Consider the following 21862-nt stretch of genomic DNA (forward strand, 5'->3'; position numbering starts at 1 on the left):
TGAGGGACCTAAATGTCTGCTTCAAAAGTTCATGGAACTATATTTCAGCTCAAGCTGCTGTTGACCTGTGATCTATAGATGTTTCTTTTAAATGTGCTCTTTACTGACATTTTGCCCTCTTCTTTGCCACCTTTTTCTAATCCTCAATCCCTTCCAGGGGTCCTCCTCATGTCCCCCTGTCTCAGTGTTTAGGGGAGGTCACTCAATTTTCTGCTTGTGATTCTCTTCTCTTTTTTTTTCTCTACTTGCTGCCTGTCATCAGTCAGAAAGCCATTGTGGTGGCAATGGCAGTGATGTAAGCAGAGTCTGAATCCCACCAGACAAAAATGGTTGCATCACTTACTTTCATATTTATGCTAAAGTAAGGAGATACAAAAACAGCCAAAAAAACCCTTTTGAATTCCCTTCAATTCATTCTGTTGTCAGTTCCAGTGGCAGCATATCTTTGGGATGCTAGAAATATGCACACTGATTATAAAGTCAGATTATAGACTTTAACCTCACTTAAACAAGCACTTAGATTCCTGCATATAGAAACCAAAAATAGAAATTCTGCACTTCACAGGTCAGACTTGCCTGCCTATGAAGATAGTCAATAATGAGAAGAACTTCACATACAAGGTATTGAAATAACCTGTCATTACTACTCCAAAGTCATTTACAATGCTGAAATATTGCAGCTTGCTTTGGACTCTAACCTTTAAAAATTACTTTAGAATGAAAATTATGGCAAGAACAAGCAGGTGGAAAGTGAGAATCATGTTTTCTTTGCTTTTCTGTGTCTAGCAGATTTGTCACTAACTTTTCTAATAGAATAGCAAACACTAGTAGTATTAGGACAATATAGCATGACCTTCTCTACTATTGGATTTTAAAAAGCCCTGAAACAGAACCACCCCAGACTTTACTTAGTGAGAATTGATCCACATCATGGTAGTTTGGTTTCCAGTTCAACAGACAGGAATATATCATATGTTGCTTTGGATCAATGAAAGCCCATGCTCATCCACTAAGCACTCAATGCCCTGGAAAATTTGCATGTCCTATAGATTCTGTTCATTAGTATGTCTAATTAAAATTATGAGAGTGTGCTATTGATCTAATTATGAAACATATATATAATTTGGGATGCATATGGGACAAAATGTGGTTGCTGCACTGTTACGCCTTCCAAAGACATGCCTGTTGTCTTACAAGATAAAGAAGGATTTATGGAATCCCTTTCACTGGCACCAGCTGACATACAGACACAAAAATAAATGGGGTCATTGTCAAAGGGCTCCATTTCCCCAGTTAAGCCAGAGGGTGCTGTGCCTGGAAGACCAGCCAAGCAAGAGAGGGCTGGCAGGGTGAATGAAGAAAGGGCATGCAGGGCATCCACCGCCGCTTGTGTACCAGAAGTAGGAGCTGATGCAGAGAGGAAACTCTCTGGAGATTTGACGATGAACAGTTACTCAAAACGCTGCAGCTCCAGTGAGGACAGCTTTGAGTTACAGGGTAGTGCAAGGTCAGAAGCTAAAAGCTTTGTTAAAATCAAAAATAAGGATGAAGGCTATCGACCCCATCGATCAAAGCACTGGCAGAAAGGGGCTGAAAAAACTCACGGACTGGAACACTCTTCTCTGTATCCAGCAGAAGTGGGAAACACAAACCAAAAGCTCCAGAGGCAGAAGAAGACTCACAAGAAAAGCAGTTCCTCTGCATCTGACTTGAGCTTAGTGAGCCAAGGATCATCAAGTTCACTGTCTGTTGTGGAAGAAAAAATAGAAGCTAAACTCAAATTCTCTCAATTTATTAATGAAGTTACTTTCAGAGTGCTTGATCCCATGAGCCTGAGGGCATACCGAGCTGCTAAACAGAAAAATACCTTTCCGTCTGGTGTGAGAAGTCTAGATGATTTTCATATTAAGAGAAAGTCTCCTGAAACATGGAAAGAGAACATTCTAGATGGGAAAACCCATGAAGAAGTAGACTTAGAGACTCTGAGAAGTGATGACATCGTGGCTGGAGCACGAACACACAGATTAGAGAAATCATTGTCCCTGGATACAACTCCTTCTCTCAGGTCATTTGAAAATGGTGTCTCATGCAGAACAAGATCTGGCTTGCCTGTTGAAATTATGATTTCTAAAAGCAAAGATATGCCAGCCACAAAATCTGCATCTCTTCCTAGAAGTACAAGTATGGTGAGCTCTCTCTCAAATAATTTCTTTGGGTGGTATGTGACAAATATTTTTAGATTAGTGTGACTATTTTAAAAGTGTTTCTATCTTCCTGGGTGGGCTTTTACCATGTACACAAAGTTTTCTCCAGGGTGGGAACAAACATGGAGTATTTACTTTTAGTAGCTCAAGAAACCAGCTCTAGAAGGTATGGGAGGAATGGTCTTAGAAGATGACTTTACAAAATCCAACAAGAAAAGTATTTCTGCACCACAATGAAGTATATATATAACCAGGTCAGCTTGATATGAACCGTCAAGGCACGGTTGAAAAAGATGAAGAGAGCACTGGGAGAGGTTGCTCAGGTATTTAAGCTCACTAGTTTAGAACTTGCTCTGGTATCTTTACACTAAAGAAGAATGCTCTGTTAGTGTGTTTAAGTATTAGTGAGATCTCTGACATCCTGAAAATGTTGCTAACGTTTGTGTATCTGGAATTAATACGCAACAATTGATAATTTTTTTACTGATGTGCTGGGGAAAAAAACCACCAAAAAACCCACAAACAAATGAAAAAACCAAACCAAACAACTTAAGAACTGAAAAGAAAGAGAAAAAGGCTGAAATTTTTTTCCATGGTCTGGTAAAAAATATTTATGTTTTTAATTTTTTCTTATGAGATTCTTTGTTTGGTTGAGGAAAAGGCATTTATGCCTATGAAGCAGGGCAAAAGGAAATTGTTCTTTGGGAGCATGGCATGGTCAGAAACCCTGAACTGGCAAACCTTGAACTGATATATTATGTTACTATGTCTCCAGAGCAGTAGTTGCAATTGCACTAAAACAATAAAGGTCCAGGAACTATTGCTTAAGACTATACACATACACACAGATATTGCTACAATGGAAGCTGTAACAATTGCATCATTTAAGAAGTCTATTCAAATTTAAAAATAAAGGAAAAAGTTGTCTCATTTCACAGAGGATTGTAGCACGTAGGAGAACATCCCAATGTTGATTTCATTCAAACTTCTGCAACCCGAGCTTAGGATTTTATAGGATGTCCTTGGATGTTTTAATTGTCACCTATCAAAGATGTCTGGAGGGAGAAGAAGTGAAAGGTAATTGAACACAAAGAGAATTTGCACACTGTGTCATGTCACAGCTCCACAATGAGAGCTGTCCTGCAGCAGGGTCAGGAGGCTCCACTCTGAGCCCATGGCAGGATATGCTTTTTTCACACTTCAATTAGGCATCTGTCAGAGCACCTTTTCCAGTGGACTTGCTTATATGTACAGGATGAAACTTCCAACCGATTGAGTACTAACTGACTAAACACTGTAGAGTGCTCTGTAATTCCACTCTTTTAATGGAGGCATTAGTCTGCTCCAGTTCAAGCTTCAGCTTGTTCGAAAACTAGTCATTTAAATTAAACACAGGAGTTACCAAAAATTTTACCTCAACAAACAATGCCTCAGACTGCAGAGCTCAACATGAGAAAAAAAAGGAGTGGCAGGGCAAAATACAACAGCAAAACACAAGTTCATGTTTCCTACATGCAAAAACTTTGACTTCAATGCAATTTATTTAGTGCCTGTCCTCACTTGAAGCATGCTAGCAAGAAGCAAAAGGATAACTGTACATTCTTGGATGACTATTGTAAAGATATTTAAAAAGTATTTGGTTATATAATATTCATTTGAATACCCATATAGTTATTATTAATGTACAGGAGATAATCTCCAAGAGAAACAAATAGATCTGGTTACACTGACTTAACTATCGAAACCAGATAGCAGAGGTATAACAACACATATCCTGAAGAGCATGAAAGAACATACTTGAAAGTTTGAGGTTAAGAAAGCTGCCTAATAAAAGAAATGTGACTCAGAAGAGGAATGCTGTGACATTGCCTCCTGTCTGTTATGTTTTTTGAAGACCTCTGAGGTGTCCACAACTGCCTCTGTACTGCAGTTGATCCAGTCCAGACCCACTAAAGTGATTTTCAAGTTTTAGATTTCTGAGAACTGGTCAAAATGTTCAGGGACATTTCTACAGCAAGTATTTATTGTTTTGCAAACAGCTGCTACTGAAATGAAATCCCACAAAGAAACCACATAGAGTTATGCAGAGGAATTTCTGGAGAGCTATCAGGATTAAAAAAGATACTCATCTTATGACTGAAGTTAAAGGGAATTGTGATAGGTAGAAAGCAATTCCAAAATAGGATGGATATGACTTTACTGTGGTCTAAATATTTTAGTAACCTGACCAGCAGGATGAAATTATTTTTCATTTCTATGTATTGATCTAAATTTGGAGTCACTGGACAAACAAACAGGAAAGCAGAATGATTTAACTAGGTGAAAGCAAGCCTCCAAATTCAGACCAATGTAGTGGAGGGTGTACAGCTTGAGACTACATCATGCTTCCAGCCTGAAATAACACGACCAGTTCAGTAGTCTGAAAAGTACAGGAAATGTCTGAAAAGGGTTATACACAACGGAAAGTTTCTCAGAACTAGAAAGACATGCTTGTCAGAGTCTATCAAAGAACAGATCAATACAGGAAGAAATGTGGATGGGTCCAAAAAATACACATTTTTCTCAGACCCGGGGTATGTTTCACAGAAAGCCAAACATGAAAGAAGATTGGTCTGTGCATGTAAATACATATTTTATCTTAAGTTCTTGTGTTCCAAGTAACCAATGTCTCCAGGAGAGTTTTGGATACCACTACTACTGATCCAGGAAGAAAATATGTGTAAAAATTTAATTCCTAAATAAATAACAAGAGTCTGACTTCAGACCTGAGTAAGTCTGCAGTACCTTGAGGTTTGAGCCAATCCCAATATTACTTTTCAGTTTATTTTAGTCATACATGAATGAGGATCAACTTTCCAACTAGATCTCATCTTTACTTACTTACTTTTACCTGCTTAAGGAACCATATGACACAGCATTAAACATTGACTTTTCTTGATCACAGGAAATCAATTTCTTTCTTAGAAGAGCTGTATCTTTCCATCTTACAAAGAAGCTATTAGTAGTACACATTCTGTGTGCAAGAGGTCTTAGAAACAATTATGGACCTTATCATTGCAACTATATGCATACATATCATAAGGAATTGTGCACTTGTCACCTAAGGCCATGACATTATCAGACAAAATAAATATCGTCAAGCCTGATCAATACAAATTACTTACTAAGCTCCAATATCCCCTGTGAGTTGCTAGAAATACAATGTTCCAATTCGGTGAAGAATCTGTCTTAAAAGACAAGTTTGGGTTGGTATAATGTCACTTCTACATTTTGGAAGTGAAGAGTTCACATACTATAAACTAAGCCTGAATCAGGCAGGTGGCGAGAGGACAGAAACTTGGCCTTGCTCCGTAGGAAGTAGCCATGCTTATGGAGCCATAGAATCATAGAATGTTAAGGGTTGGAAAGGACTGTAAAGATCATCTGGTCCCAATCCCTCCTACCATGGGCAGGGACATCTTCCACAAGGCCAGGTTGCTCAAGGTCTTACCCAGCTCAGCCTCGAATAGTGCCAGGGTTGGGGCATCCACAGCCTCCCTGGGCAACCTGTTCCAATACCTCACCATGCTCACAGTGAAGAATTTCTTTCTAATAGGTAGCCTAAATTTCCTCTCTTTCAGTTTGTACCCATTGTTCCTTGCCTTATAACTACATTTCTGACAAGGAGTCTCTCTCCAGCTTCTCTGTAGGCCCCCTTCAGATACTGGAAGGTTGCTATGAAGTCTCCACACAACTTTCCCTTCTCAATGCTGAACAGCCCCAGCTTTCTCAGCCTGTCTTAATAGATGAGGTGCTCCAGTCCTCTTATCATCTTTGTGGCCCCCTCTGGGCTTGCTCCAACATGTCCATCTTCTTCTTATGTTGGGGACACCAGAACTGTAAGCAGTATTCTGGATGGGGTCTCACAAGGCCAAAGTTGAGAAGGAGAATCATCTCCCTTGACTTGCTGGCCACTCTCCTTTTGATGGAGCCCAGGATTTCATTGGTTTTCTGGGCTCCAAGCACACACTGATGGCTCATCTTGAGTTTTTCATCAACCATCACCCCAAGCCTTTCTCTGCAGGGCTGCTCTCAATCACTTTTCCACCCAATCTGTAGGTGTGTCTGGGGTTGCTGTGCCCAGGTGCAGGGCCTTACACTTTGCTTTGTTGAATGTCATGTCTAAGAATAATTTAGCCAAACCTGCAAAGCTGCAACAATGAAGTTAGAACCAAGAGCAATTGCTTATTATTTGGACAGCATCATTGCATGAATACAGACTCTTTCTGAATGCAGTGATGTGTCTGTGCGACAACACATTAGGTGGACTTCTCAGCTTGGTTTGCCACCGGCTCCAGAGTTTCTCCTGTATTTAGCTGCTGAAATTACCAAGCCAACCATATCCCTGCTTGTCTCACATCTCCACCTGTCCTCAATATCTCCAAAGAACTGCACTAACCTCATCACCTAGCTTAGGCTGATGCTTCAGCCCCCTATCAGGACAAGCCATCCAGAGAGTCACTGTGCAGCCATGCTCCCTCCTGTGTGATATAGTCTCAAGAGCCAAAACCCTGTAAGCAATTCAATTCCCTCCTGTAGCCTCTAGCAAAACCATCAGAAAGCAAAATATTCGTTCTCGCTCTGATTTTCATCAATGCTCTTAATCTAGTTTCTATAGCCCATGAAACAGAAGGAGACAAATGCCTCTACAAAGGCTTGAATCCTTATAAAATGTAGATGAGTTAAGTACAAGCTAGAATAACACCCCTTTTCATTCCTCTCACAAGAAATTATCATTACAGTAACTATTGTAAAGAAGAAATATGACCAGAGTAGACATTTATACAGGATATCGAGAAGATTCTAAGATTCCTGTATATATCTAGTCCGGGTAGGCTGTTTAATTCTTTGGAAAGCCTATAGGTAGTCTACTGAAGTACAGAGTCACAGACATCAACGCAAACAAGGAAAGTGATACTAATTTCTGCTCTTTCTCCTACTTCTTATCTATGAGGATTCCTGCTGTTCACAAGTTCTCTTGCAAGACAAAGGCCTTAGCACGGGGATGGCTCTCTGAGGGTGCAGAAGCATCTTGAGAAATTACAGCTTCACACACCTGATCTTCACAGGCATGAAGGGGTTCACTCCCCGTATGAGCCATTCACTTAAGAGTTGAACTCAATGATCCTTGTGGGTCCCTTCCAACGCAGAATATTCTGTGAAATCTGTAAGAGTACAGTAGGACTGTCATGCAAAGGCTGTGGTAGAATGCCACAGTAGAAAGTGCGACCAGTCTTCCATTTCTAAATGGAAGTTTCTAGGGCAGTTTCTAGGTTCTCAGTTTCTAGGGCACCTGGATACTAACAGAATCTCACTGAAAGAGCAGACAAGATTTTTGTTGCTCTAGGTCAAAGCTCTTTTATACAAGAAGGTTTTCAATCCTCTCTCCACCCTTCCAGCCTGCCACCATGATGTAAAAATAGGTATTTGCTTTGTTCTTGGATGAATACCAAAACTTTAATTTCTATTTACAGTACAGTGATGTTTACAAGTAAGATTTGGGTTCAAACACATTATAATGGAAAGTATATATTATTTCACTGACTCATGCATGCAATATGCTAAAAGAGAAATAGTAAGAGGTGGCACCAGAAGTGAAGGATAATGAAGTGCCCAGGTTAGTGATCAAGCCAGCAGCCAAATACAGGTCTGAAAAGCCTTCCAGTGTCCTATTTTCTGGTCTGTTCCTGCTCTTTCTGACAGGCAAGACAATGTAGAATTACCCTTAATAGCCTAAATAATGAAGATCTGATCCACAGCTGTGGCACCTCAAGGTGACCAGAAGAACATAAACAAAAGAACATCAGATGCTTCAGGTCTTTACCACTTGACATCCACATGACAGATCATATCATTAGGGCCTTATGTGAGTCTCATATGGCAATGGAAAATGCGACACGGCCACCTTTCCTAGCACCCTGGCCGCTTTCTTGCCATGCTATTCCACATGACACTGCTTAGAAGTTTGTTCCTCTCTGCTTTGCAAATTGGGGGTGACCATTAAAATAGATGAATAGATGATTTACCTCTTTTCCAATAAACTTGATTAACTGGAGATAATGTTTACTTCTTTTTACCATTCAGAGGTATCAGGAAAATACAGCAATTTTAAGACTTACTAGCTTTAAACTCATTATCATGTGAAGTGAGCGCAGCCACTGAACTGCAAGCAATATAAATGGTAACAAATTCACTCTGTTATTTTTCCTTCATCTGTAGATTCCTGAAAACAGTCTCTGTGTTAATACTGTATAAGAATCCCAGGTCATAACAACTAAATTGGGTGTGGAAAGCATTTCCTTGGTACTTCGAAGGATTTCTATTGAATCATTATTACCTCTCTCCTTCTGATACCAACACTGACTGTTTTTCTATACACTACTGTTATGAAATTATCACTCTGGGTGTAGTAGTAATGAGTAGTATTGCAAATGTATGCCAGTGTGTACACTTGGAGCTTACAGGATTGGTAAATTAGCTTTATAACACCTCATAGGTGTTAGGGAATCAAATACTCTAAGCAATAAAATCTGACAGCCAAATGAAATGATAGCACTTTCTGAGGTCATTCCATCTGAAATCAAAGACAACTCTCATTTTCCACCAATCAAGCTATCCCAAAAATCTTCCCCATCTCTGAGAGGACTTAGCCATGGTGGGTTTGAAGCACGTACCAGTAGCAGCCAAGCTGGGGCAAGATGTAGCTCAGCAAAGACTAACAGTCCAAGTATTTACCCAGCTTCACCAGTTACATATAATGCTGAATCCTCTCCTTTTTTTTTTGGTGACATTTATGGTACAGTCACAAGATATGGGAAACCATGCAGACCATGTGCAATTTAGTCTATAGTTAACACCTCTTGTCCCAATACTGTGGCATTGACTCCTTTTTCCACTGTTAAAAGGAGTGCAGCAGCCGTGTACTGTAGGAGAGATCAGCAGAATGTTTTTAGAGCAGCAGATGTGACATCGTTTTACAAGCAACAGTACGAGCAGATGGTGTTTAGAGAGTGCTCCTTGCCTGCTCTAAAACACCTCCATTGGGTCACTAATGGATCCTTCATCTAGTCGAACACTGCATAAAGCTACAGTGTTCCCAAGATGATGCATATGGTCATTTACAGCTTCCCAGCTCATCAAACACAAATTAGATCAAAATCTTCTTCACACAGCATAGACATCTATAAGACAGTACTCAAAAGAGTAAGCTGTTTGTTTGAGGCAGGCTAAAATAGACAGTCTGAGCTTCTTCCCAATAAAAAGAATGTGCTTTCAATGAAATTAAGTATTTCACCATAGAGTCCACATTTTTAAAGTTAGGGTTTGCAATTGAGTTGTCCTCCCTTTCTGCCCTTCACCCCTCCTTTCTTTTAGAGAAGGGGAGCAGCGAGTCAGGAGGGAGATGTTTGGATAAAGGATAAAACATTATTAAAATGGTGAATTTCTGCACAGGACTCAGGGTTCCAATCAGAACACAAAAGCATTCTTCAGCCAAATTTACTATTCACCTTCACAGGGGCAGCTACTCAGCCAGAGAAAAATCTTGAGCACATGCAGTTCACATTGATTTCGGTATCTCTTGGCACTTGCCATAGGAAAGCAAAATTGGCAATCAGAAATGTTTAGTGTTCCTTTCCCAGTGATTTCTGTTACCATGACTTTTCCCCTTCCTTTGAGTTTGAAAATCACTTCTCAATTGCACTCTTTATCTTTGGGTGCCTTTAGAAAGAAATGGGACTTTCAGAGTAATGGAAGCTACAACAGGCATAGAACAATTACCATCAGCAGAAATGCCTGAACTGCAGAGCCAGGGAAGAGAAGGCAAAAGAGCAAGAGGTAGTAAAGACTAATAGATCTCTCTTCAACGGTCCAGGTTTGGTCTAAAAGTGTTATTTATGACAAAGATTTTAAAGGTACTTCAACTGATTTTTCATTTCTTCCCTCAGCCAGCAGCTTGCATTTGTCATATTTACAAAATGTGAGGGGTTTGCCCTGCCATAGCATGGCTGTAGTATATCAGAAAAGCAAAGACCTCAGTATGCAGTGACTCTCTCTCACAGGCATATGCAATACTTAACTATTTTGCCTGGTCAACACAATGAAAATTTCTGAATTCTTCCAAGAGAAGACTCAAGCGCAAGGCGCTGCCCAGGGCCAGAGGTTGCTCTGATTTATTTTTCAGTTTTGAGTGACTGATATTTTTTCCCCACTTGTTCTGAAGTTTTCAGCTCTATTAAAATTCTGCTCAGTGATCTACTGTGTGCAATTAATAGAAACATAGATGCAACTTTGCTCCCCCCTCCCACTGTGTTTTAGCATCTAATTTGAGTAAAACAAAAGTTCACTTATTAATATGAATCCAGCACAGTAAGCATTTTGGGGACAGATAAGAGGGAATAAGTATTACATTATTCTGTCAAAGTTGCATTTGTATTACTCGGTTTTCTCTGTAAGTTTGGTGATCCATGGGTTTTAGCCTCACATCAGAAACTGTAGCATTAAAACTTTGATATCATCAAATTTAAAGAACAGAAACTTTTATGAATTATGGGATGGTTTAGAGGGTTTTATACTAAATGTGGGCCTCAGAAAGGAAGCCTACATGCCCCAACAGCATGACTTGTCTCAGAATGTCAGGAACTGTTGGGTTTGACCTCAGGTATGATAAGAAGAAACAGGAATCCATTTAGGAAGTCGTTTTATACTTATAATTTTTTTTTTTTATTTAGCAAAAAAAAATGGCGTTTTCACAGACTAGCTCAGACATTTGTTTCAACGACTTCCTCTTTGCAAAGGGGCTTAAGTTTGACCTTCTCAGATGAAACTCATCAGTGCCAGGAGTTTTAGATGACTGAAAAAGACATCTTGTGGATAAAGAAGCAGCAGCAGATGCCATAAATCTTGGCTTTAAAACAGTCTCCCATGATATTCTCATAAACAAGCCAGGAAAATAAGGGGGAAAGTATTAAATGGTTGAGGCAAAACTGAGTGGGAAATCTTATTGAGAGGATAGTTCATAATATTTAGTCGTGACCAGGGTCTCATGGGGATCAAAACTATTTGCTATTAGCAAGAAGATGTACTTGTTTTGAGACAACATTGCTTTCTATATATGGAGAGTAAATAAAACATGCAATTCTGTTCCTTTATCTGAGTTGGAAATTACAGCAGTGCATTTATACCCCTGTGTAATACTCTTAAGAGGATGCTTTTGAAATTTCCCTAATGTTGATTTCCCAAAAATAAGCAGGTATTTATCAAATTTAAAGGAACCTTTCTCATTACTGAAAATCAGTCTCTTTTGAAAACTCTTCAAGTCTTTTTATTCTGAGTTTTACTTACTCACTACCTAGAATGGACAGAAGTTGTTTAAAGATGCCCCTGTTTTCTCCATACCTCAACTCAGCATTGTATCTACATCTAACTCCCTTTCCTTTTTCACTACCTAAAGGATATTCCAGAACTTGTTTGGAACTTAATGTTGAAAAAATCCAAGGGAACTGGGTACAACAGCCTTGGAGTACCTATTGCTGAACAGCAATCTCCTAGACTGTAGTCTGCAAAGCCCTCTGTTGTGACACTTGGCCAACAGCTCTCAATTTCTGACTGTAAATTCAATACCTACAAAGACAAACTAAAATTATTCAAATGGACATCTCTATCTGTCGAGCTTATGAGACGTTTGCATTAATATTTGATGCTTGTTGGGCAGGAATTATCAGTGATATGGCAATCTCTTCCTTCTGCTCCCTGCTTGAATGGCAAGAGCATTCTAAACAAAAGAGAAAGAGGAATAAATACTAGGCTTGTGCATACAGCTACATCTGTTCTCTTAAAAAGGAAGAGACATTTCCCCCAAAGAACAGCTATTCCTTGGATAACCGTAGTAACAAAAACCTGCTGTGTGAACAGGGCTAAAATGAGCAGCTATTGAGGATTTAAAAACTGGTTCACAACCACCTATTTCTCCAGCAGCCAGCCACACCTTTGCTCCACTTGCGATGTTGCGCGGTGCTGCGAGCTCACAGAAAGCACCAGACATGTCCTAGTTCTGGATACCCAGAGCTGAATCATAGTCTTGCAACAGGAAAACTGGGAGCGCTGGTAAACCAGCAGGGTTCAATGGAGCAACAACAGTGAGCAGTCAGGGACAGAGGGCACCAGCAGGCTGTAATGATCTGGGGAGGTGCCCAGGGCAGGGGGCTGCGTCTGCCCCAGAGCCCTCCGACTGCCCTGACAGACCCCAGAGGAGTCCCTGGCCCCACAGTGGGGAGTGCAAACACAGCAGCCATGGAGGCAGTGCTGTGACAGGCACTCACCTCTCACCACTCCAGCTCAGCTGATCCCCAAATAGAAGTTTTCATGAGGAGGAAACAGAACCACCATATTGCAAACCATGCAAAGCTAGAGTTACTCATCATAAGGAATTTGCATGGAGTAATAAATTGCTAACAAAAACCTGCTAAAGTTGTCTTTGTAAGTGCCCATATTCACCATTAAAGTTCAGGAAAGATCCTTCATTTGCCCTGGATATACCTGTCTTCTTTCAGTATTTTGAGGCTTACTCTTGCTTCCTTTTTTCAGGTTTTTAGTAAAGCAAAATGGAAGCTAAACCAGTCAGGAGTTACATGAGTGAAGTGTACAGACCACTGCAATCAATGCTGTTAATTAAAAATACAATTAGAACAGAATCAGTAATGAGAATTGGAACACAATAAATAATTAAAACAAAATTAGTTTGGCTCTTTTGTTGAGCCAGTCACTCTCCAGTTTCAAGCAAATGGCTTTTTACTTCATTGAAGGCTACAAAAGCAGCCCTAAGTTCTTTTTTCAGTGTTAGGGCGTAAGTACATACCCCCCCTTTCCCACCTTTCCCTTTCTCTACCCACTTTCCACAACCAATTTGCCATTCATCTCCCAGCGCTGCAAAACTGGGAGCTGGTCTGAGAAGTTGCAAATACAGAGCTGGAAAGCAGCATATGGTGGCAGAAAATAACAAAAAGCCTGTTAATTATTCCAACAAAACATGAAACATTTCCCTACAGCAGGAGGGAAGCTGTTGGCAAATTATTATTTATCTGTTTATTTATGCTGGAAATAGGCAAGGGCAGAAAGAAGTAAGACTGTTCCACTCACAAGCTACTGGCAGCTTTTTTGTACCTTGCTCACAATCATTTTGGAGTGTAGAAACTAGCATTGCAGGAAGCAACCTGGGAAGGAAAGAGGCTTTGTTCCTCAACCACCAGGCCTTCAGAACAAATGCTGGGCACTAACATAGCTAATAGCTTCATTTCTGAGCTCAGGTCTGCAGGAATCCTTTTTTACAGGCTATTGTGTCTCTGACTGATATTACCACAGCAGTGTTACAGCTCTATAAATTGTGTATTGACAGCTGTGGTCGGTTTCCTGCTTTTCTTATATTCATTCACATCTTAGGTGTTCCTTCCTTCCTTGAAGGAAAGACATCTCTCCCCCGTGTTGGGAAATGTGAGTGACAAAGAATGGGGTGCTGAGAAGAAAGTTTCAGCTTTCACTTATTGCATAACCTTTCCAGTTCCAGTTGAGAGGGAAGAAACAAATGAACCCTTCTGACTGAGTCACTATTTAATAACACAATAATTAGCTAAACATCATGACAACCAGGGATTAAGTATCTTTCTCTCTTATTGGACTTCTATCAGCAGAAGAAAAACAACAGGTAACTCTTCTAGTAACTCAGTTATTTTAATACCACAGATCAATAGCTTGATTTTTGCATTTCTGAAAACTATGAAGCCTAATAGCTATAATAAATATTAGCATGTGTCCTCTAAGCTGTAATGGAATTTTATGAAGGTGTATGTTCACTGATGTAATGTTTCAGGAAGAACTGGCTTACAAATATCTTTTAAATCATTAATTTCTGTGAAACAGCAATTGTTACCACCACAGCTGATCCAGGGCTGATTGTTGTTTCTTATACAGACAATTATTTTCCAGATATGTATTGCTGCAAATTGTAGGTAAAGTTAGATATAGAGTTATAGGAAATAATACTGGCTTTTCTTACAATTTCCTCCACTGGTTTATTGTGTAACTTTAAGTTAGGGTTGAACTTCTCAGTTCCTCAGTTTCTCCAGCTCCAAAGTAAGATCTAAAAAAAATCTTAAGTTTTGTTTAGTGTTTCAAGATCTTCTCATAAAAAGAATGTGTTGCAAAAACCTACCTTAGAAAGATGAAGGAATTCATCCATAGAATGATCCATTAATTCCTTTATTTATATAGTTTAAGGAATCCTTATGCTAATCCATACTGGAAACTTCTATCCCCCAGCAGTGCTTACCAAATCTCTGCTACTTAGGAGCATTTCTGTCTTTGCTATTGTGAAGTGTTTATGTCTTGCTTTGTTTTTTTTAAAAGTTTTTAAGATGTAGCCTGCTACTGAGAACGTGGTATCTTTTCCTGAAATAGATAACTAAATAATTAAATTATCATGAGTGTTAGAATATAATATAATCTTTATATCTGAGAAAAAATAAGTTTTAGAAGTGAAAGAGGCTCCCTGGGAAAGTGTCAGGAAGCCTCTGTCAGAGCTCAACAGAGCGTTTGGACAATGCCCCCAGGCCCATGGTGTGATCCTTGGAGTTGTTCTGTGCAGGGCCAGGAGCTGGACTCAGTGACCCTTGTGGGTACCTTCCAACTTAGCATATTCTGTGAACATTGTGTGCAGTCTGGTCAGCAAAGTAAAGGTATAGCACTGCTTGAGTCCCTCCTGAGGCACCAAGGGGCAACTGAGTCTTGTGCCTAGTGTTGTAATACCTCAAGACGTGAACATCTGTTGATTTAATTCCTCCATTTCCTAAAATTATTTAAAATGAGCAGTCCTTTTTCAGTGGGCAGTTTTGCATGTGTCATTCCCAGGTCCTTCTTCTTTAAGCAACTAAATTAGACACACATTCACCAAAAGAATCAGCCATTTTCACAAACATCTGTACACCTTTCTTTTTTTGACAGAGCAGACAGGTTGACACTGAATTGTGTCACTAATACCTTTTATTATTTCACACTTTATATAGCTTATGAACCTCCTAGTCATAACAGAATTTTACAAAAGCATAGATATATCCCTCTAGGATAAAAGGAAGAAAAAAACTGGGGGATTATGAGCTTCTTGCTTGCTTCAATTTGTTGAAAAGAAAATTTCTGTATGGTAGTAAATGGTTTTTGGCTCCAGATCAGTAAGACTGGTTCTTTCCAAAGTTGCTTATACCCCATTATCACATTAACCTATTATTTTTCTTCCAGATCACAGCATCATCTCTGTAAGGCTTAGAAATGGCATGAATGTTGTGTTTTCTAGGGAGATTTCTTGGGTACTGAGTATAATAGCATTTTCCAACAAAGGTATTGGATGTGCAAAATGTATCTGCAATACTGTCTTCATTGGCCTATTTAAGGGCATCTAAATCTATGAACACATTAATCCTCATATATGCCATCTAAATTCCTCTCCCTGAAAAAATTATTCTTCTGTACTTACATAATTCCACTTGGGTTGTATATAACAAAACAACAACAGCAACAACAACAAAAACAAAAACCAAAATAAACCAAACCAAACCAAAAAAAACCCAAAACAAACAAAAAACCCCCCCAGAATCATAGAATCATCAAGGTTGGTAAAGACCTTTAGGATCATCCAGTCCAACTGTCAACCCAACACCATCACTGTAACCCCTAAACCACTAAGTCATATCACCCAGCACCAGATTCAGACTCCTCTTAAACACCTCCAGGGATGTTGACTCCACCACTTCCTTGGGCACTCTATTCTTATTAATAAATTAAATTCAGTCTGTCTATAATATCAGCGCACTCTCAACCCCAGAAAACTCTGATCTATGTAGAATGACTGCATGTCATGGCAGATTTAACTATCTTGTCTAAAGTTTGTCCTGAGTCTTCCAGCAGTCGGTGCCTTTTCTGCCAGACACAGCCCAGGACTTGCAGCCTGCAAAGCTGTTGCGGTTCAGACTCAGTTCAGTCACAGACCTTCTATATTTGCACTTTCCTTTTATAGCTCAAAGTTAAAAATATCTTAAGTTTCTATGTCAAGTACAGCACTCAAACCCCTGTAATGCAGTTTTGCAGTTAAATTACCGTGTCTGGATTAACTGCAAACTATTAATATCAGCAAAAGTGCAGAAGAACTTGTTACTCCGAGAAATGTATCTACCTTTTTATTATCTTGCTTTCCATTGTCATACATTATTTTCACAGATTATAGGTGCACTTTATTTATTAAAATCTTTTCCAATTGTCACCTGTATTTTCCAAAATACCTAATCTAGCAGGCCCTTGCACAGTTCTGCTTCTCTCCTACTCCTTCTGCATTTTTTATTTACCACTGGTGCCATGGGGTGTTGCGTGTTCACCTTGGACCTACAGTACTTCAAATAAATTCTCTTTATTCAGTGATGTATCCCTACCTCTCTCCACTTAACAGAACACATTAAAAGTTAACTGACAGCCATGGTACTGTTTTATAATAATCCTTAACCTTTCAAAATAATAAAGCAGAAAACAAAAAAGAGAACTAGGGGGAAGAAAAGAAGCAGTAAAAGAACTATAGCTTTTTATGAACTTCTGACCTGAAATTTTCAGGTCAGCCTGAATAATAAAGCCTGAAATTATCTATCACTGAGTTCTATTTATTTGTGGAAAAATATGATTTAAGAATTAAGACAAATGCTGTATGTAAGAAGTCCAATGATACGTGTGCTGTTATTATCAATGTATAATACATTATGTCGACTACTCATTACAGAGAAGTGAAGTTAAAGGCAAAGCAGTAGGGCTTGAGAACCTAATCTTGCAAGCACTCACTGTGAGGGAGTGTTCTTCCTGATGTGTTAAACAATGAAATGAAAACAGGCAGAAAAATAATTGCATGTACTTGGAGTCACCACTCATCCTCATTCTTTGAATTGATCACCAAAACTGGATGAGATTCATGTGACAGATACTGCTTGGAGGTAAGATGAAGTATCTTTGGCATTGATTCCCGGGAAATCGATGGTGATGGTTTCCCTGGGATCTCATCACACATGAGGTGGTGAGCCTGGCAGCCAAGTAAGCTTGCAGCATCTCTCACAAGCTTGTCTCTCCCATGGAGGTGGAGGCAGATCCAGATCACCTCAAACCCCCACTGCCATACACCCTCCTCATCTCATCAGCACCTGAGCACTGCACCTGAGCTGCTCAGTCCTGAAATGCCTTGAGAACTGTCCAGTTACAGCTCCTGTTGGGAGAAAGTTTATACAGGAATCAGGGAGCAGGGCACATGCCGTGGAGGTCACATTTATCTGAACCTTTAGTTTCCTAATGGAAAAGGATGATGCAGCTTTTCCTTTCTGGAGCCAAGGGAGAAAATGTGGCAACATTTCTAACAACTTTGTAGACAACATGGTTTGCATGATTTCACCAAGAATTAGATGCTTTAATTTTTGATGATAAAGAGTGCTAAGAATTCCCTTTTGTTAAAAATAGTTTACTCCTATGACTTTGGTTCTTAATAGTTTATCCAGTATTGATTTGAAATATTTTGATAAATGTTCAGAACTTTACAGCCTTATATTTGATAATTTATTTAGCTGCTTAGTATAGAGGTAAGAATGTCTTCCAAGCAACAGCTCGTTTAAAACTCTACCTATTATTTAGAAGACTTGTAATCTTTTACCACATTCAGTTTAAAAAAGTTCAAAAAAAAATGCTGCTGCTTCTACTATATTTTTCCCCCTTTTTTTTTTATTTTCTTTTAAAGAACTTATGATTCCATTCCTTTGGGTTCTTCTGGGGAAAAGTCTTTTTCTTTTATGAATAGGCCTTTCTTTATCTTGTTTACACTTTTAAAATACATTTTTAATTTAAGTTGACATAACTGTATCAAGATTTCTAAGTAGAAATTTCAGTAGTTCTTCCTTAATGATGCTTTGCCTTCAGGGTGTTTATCTGATTACAGATTCTAAATAAAAGAACAACAATACTACAACAACAATAATAATAATGTAATATATTTTTGCATTTCCTTCCTTAACCTCCTTTTCCTCCTGAATTAGCCACATTTTTAAGTAGCAAATTTTATGTCTTCTTTTGTCTGGTGTTAATTTCAGGCAACTTTCTATGCTTCTATACTCACATGTCCCCAGTAGTCCTGAATCTTTGTCATTTGAGACTTTGGATTTCACTCTCTCTCCTACCACTGTCCTGTCATTTTTATTGGAATGAAAATTCAGCTGCCAATTGCAGAAGGAAACACAGTGTGCTTCAGTCAGGTCTCCAGCCTTAACAACTAAGATTCATAATCAAAGAACACCCCCAAAAAGAGGGATTGGATAGTCCTCACAGAACCTGAGTCTCAGTTTATGATTCTAAATAATCGTAAAATCTGATTTCTCAGTTTGAGTTTTGCATATTCACAGCAGGTTGGAAGGAAATAATTAAACTGGGGTCTTTTTCAAAGTTCTATAAACTATCATCACTGATAAGAAGTACTGTGATATTTCCAAACATAGAAAATGTCAGCTTCACACTCTGGCCAAAGTTGCCCAAAGGACTAATGAATTTAAAAGAGCAACTGTAGCAGTCTGCTAGGGATATTTTATTTAATATGACATGATGCTTTCCTTTGAAAAAATTTATGAAGCTATACAATAGCAATAAGACATTTTTGCAGTGAATACAGAACAGGCTAACAACTCTCTAAAGAGTTGTTTCAAATGAAATCACCTTACAAGGGTCTCAGAAATCAAGTCCAAGAATATTAAGACTTTTCATTGGTGATTGCAAGGAAACCCTTTCATGATTAACTCATGGACAATGAAAACATTCATAGTGTGACAAATGAGATCAGGACAGAGTGATCTCCTTTCTAATTTACTGAAAGAACATTTAAACAGTAAATGATAAAATTATACATCCAGGTGTAGGAAGGTAAGGTCGTACATTTAGACTAGGAGACTGTAAGACAGAGTCAGCTGAGGGTCAAGGAGTTCTGACTATTTAGCTGAAAAGTACCTAATCCTACCTGGATTTAATACTAAAGAGTTGTTAATGTTAAAGAAGTATATTCACCTCCTTGCACAGAGTAAAGCAAGACTAGTGTTAGAAAGACTGAGAAAAATTTGAAGCTGCCACTGGAGACACAAGAATTATCTTGTGACAGAAGAAGTTCGTGTATGTGGAAATGGATTCAAAGAGCATATGCTCCATGGCCATTCCAGACCAGAGGCAAGGTTGCCTGGTGTGTAATTCTGCAATGCATCCTTCTCAAAGGCTTCTTAAAGTTACTGTTCGCCAAGTAGTTCTAGAGGATTTCATGTGCTACATTTGGTGGTTCCTGGGGAGCTTTGTGTAGAATATGTGGTTCTATTAGCTGAATCAAGGAGTCAGAAAGGAGTTAGAGAGAAGTAAAATGTTGTTGTCATTCAAAACAAGCTAAGAACTAGAAATTGTAAGACTGAATATTCCAAAAGGTTAATAAAAGTTAAAGGCTAATATTAGGTTGACACGGTGACTACTGAGTCATGTTTCAGCAACAATGTAAAAAAAGTAGATGAAAACTGAAGGGAAAAATCCTTAAAGATGCACAAACTTATTCAGAGAAATCAGTAGATAATAGATTTCAAGAAGAACTAACACAGGTGCATGAAGATATAGCACAAGGGAAGGCAAAGTTCAGTACTGACAAATCCAAGAGTGCTTGGCGACAAGAAGTCTAAATTTATTGTGGGGAAGAAGACAGGAACAAAACAAAAAAGCCTCATGGAAAACCCAGTGGGAAGATTTTCTGGACACTGCTGTAGTCAAGAAAAAGTAGGTAGGAGAGAATGTAATTTTCTGACCGTATAACCCTCGTCTAGAGTACAGAAAAGAATTCTCATCATTTTACCAACACCAATCAGAAAGAGAAAGCTTTTAAAACAGAGGAACTAAAAGTAGCTAAAAGACTTCTTTAGACAAGAGACATCAAAAAGAGTGCATTATGTTTAGGAGAAACATATACAAAACTATGGTTAGAAAAATGATTGTCAGGTGCTCCAGTTTCTACTTTCATAATGCAAGAATGAAAGACTTAAATGACACAGAAAGGCAATAAGATCAAAACTGATCAAAAGTGATTTTTAAATAAAGTTGCATGTGGAGCTCATTGTCACAAAACCATCTGAAGGTCTAAAAGATCAGTAGGAATCAGAGTGAAGTTAGACATTTGTCTGAAGGTATATAAATCCCAGGTAGCAAGGTATAATCCAAATTCTACCTGGCAGGAATTAGAAAGCTGGTTCCTACTTATGAGTTATTCCACAATCACTCACTTTGCCACTTTATACATTTTCTTGTGAAACATTAGGGATAATACTTTTAGTTTAAATGCTACACCATGAGCATTGGATTTCAAAATGCACCTCTGGTGACCACTGATGTGGAAAATTAGCAAGGACAAGAGTGTGTAGGTCATCACCAAGCTGAAGACAACTGGGTACAGTGGTAGCCAAAAAGGGAAGGATACTCAACATCCATGCCATACATTTCTGCAGGGCTATTGTAGCTTTGAAAATATAATGATATAAATAGGAAATGTTTGCAGGAAAACAGAAATTCTACTGGGCCAAATGATATAGTAGGAGGAAGAAAACAACAACAAAAAAGACTTTTTGTGTTTAAACCTTTATTTTTTCCCAATAAATTCTCAAGGATGTCATGGTTTTTCTGTTTGCTTTTCAGAAGTACCAACTGGTGTAATAAAATGTATGAATTCTCCCTGTAAAACTTGACTAGCTCATTTAATATGTGTCAGTTACTGCTCTAAAGAGAAAAAGGCAGTTTTTCTTTTTGAAAGAATGACCTGGCAGTATGAAATATTTCTTTCTGAGGGTTCATTTGGCTCTGTAGTCAAAACCAGGCTGCTAGACTGCTCACTGGAGCCTGAAAGAGGAGGTGATCCCAACAGCCCTTTCCTAGTGATGTCTGAACAGTACAGGCTTACAGACAAACCCTAGCTATTCCCTTTGGTTTAAGAGAGAGAAGAGTGATGTCATCCTCTTACTGATAAATACTAATACCAAACTGGAAGCTAAAGTAAATTCCCTACCCCAGAGGACGTTGGATGAAATTCTGAAAACAGTTGAATCAAATAGCAAAAATCCCACAGAGATCAATAGAGACAGAATTTCAGTCTATAAATTTAGATCCTTCCCCAGCTGTAAAAGAACATCATAGGATGGGTTTTCTCTGACTGGCTCTGATATTTTCCTGTAGTGTTTGTGAAAAAAGGCTCTTGGTATGTTGACTACAATAATGTCATTAGATTTATATTGTATACCAAAATTTCTATTTTGTCTTTTTAGCCTTATATTTTCCATTTACTCCTAGATTTTCTAGATATATTCTTTTTTAATCCTTCCCCATTTTAGTTATCTCTCTCTCTTTAATTTTATGCTTCATGCAATTTTTTTACTTGCCTTGATTCTCTACTCTGCCACACTGGTGACAATTCTTCTTTCTTTGGTTCTCTTCCCTCAGTTCCTCATGTTTACACTGTTCAAAGAAGAAATGTAAGACTGTATGAGATGACAATACTC

The 21862-nt window shown here is 38.7% G+C and overlaps 1 protein-coding gene across 6 annotated transcripts in view; it reads left to right on the forward strand.

Annotated features, from left to right (window-relative positions):
• BEGAIN (brain enriched guanylate kinase associated) overlaps positions 1–21862 on the forward strand; it is a 160970-nt gene that overhangs the window by 8051 nt on the left and 131057 nt on the right. The window contains exon 1 of one of the 6 annotated variants that reach the window (XM_051769570.1): positions 13921–13941. The exons of the other annotated variants lie outside the window; for them this stretch is intronic. The gene's annotated coding sequence lies outside the window, so the exon portion shown is untranslated. Of the gene's footprint in view, positions 1–13920; positions 13942–21862 lie in introns of those variants that run through there. 6 annotated transcript variants of the gene reach the window in all.

The sequence above is a fragment of the Manacus candei genome, unplaced genomic scaffold (assembly GCF_025592945.1).
Source record: "Manacus candei isolate 608988 ecotype Guabito, Panama unplaced genomic scaffold, ASM2559294v1 h1tg000109l, whole genome shotgun sequence".
Taxonomy (NCBI): domain Eukaryota; kingdom Metazoa; phylum Chordata; class Aves; order Passeriformes; family Pipridae; genus Manacus; species Manacus candei.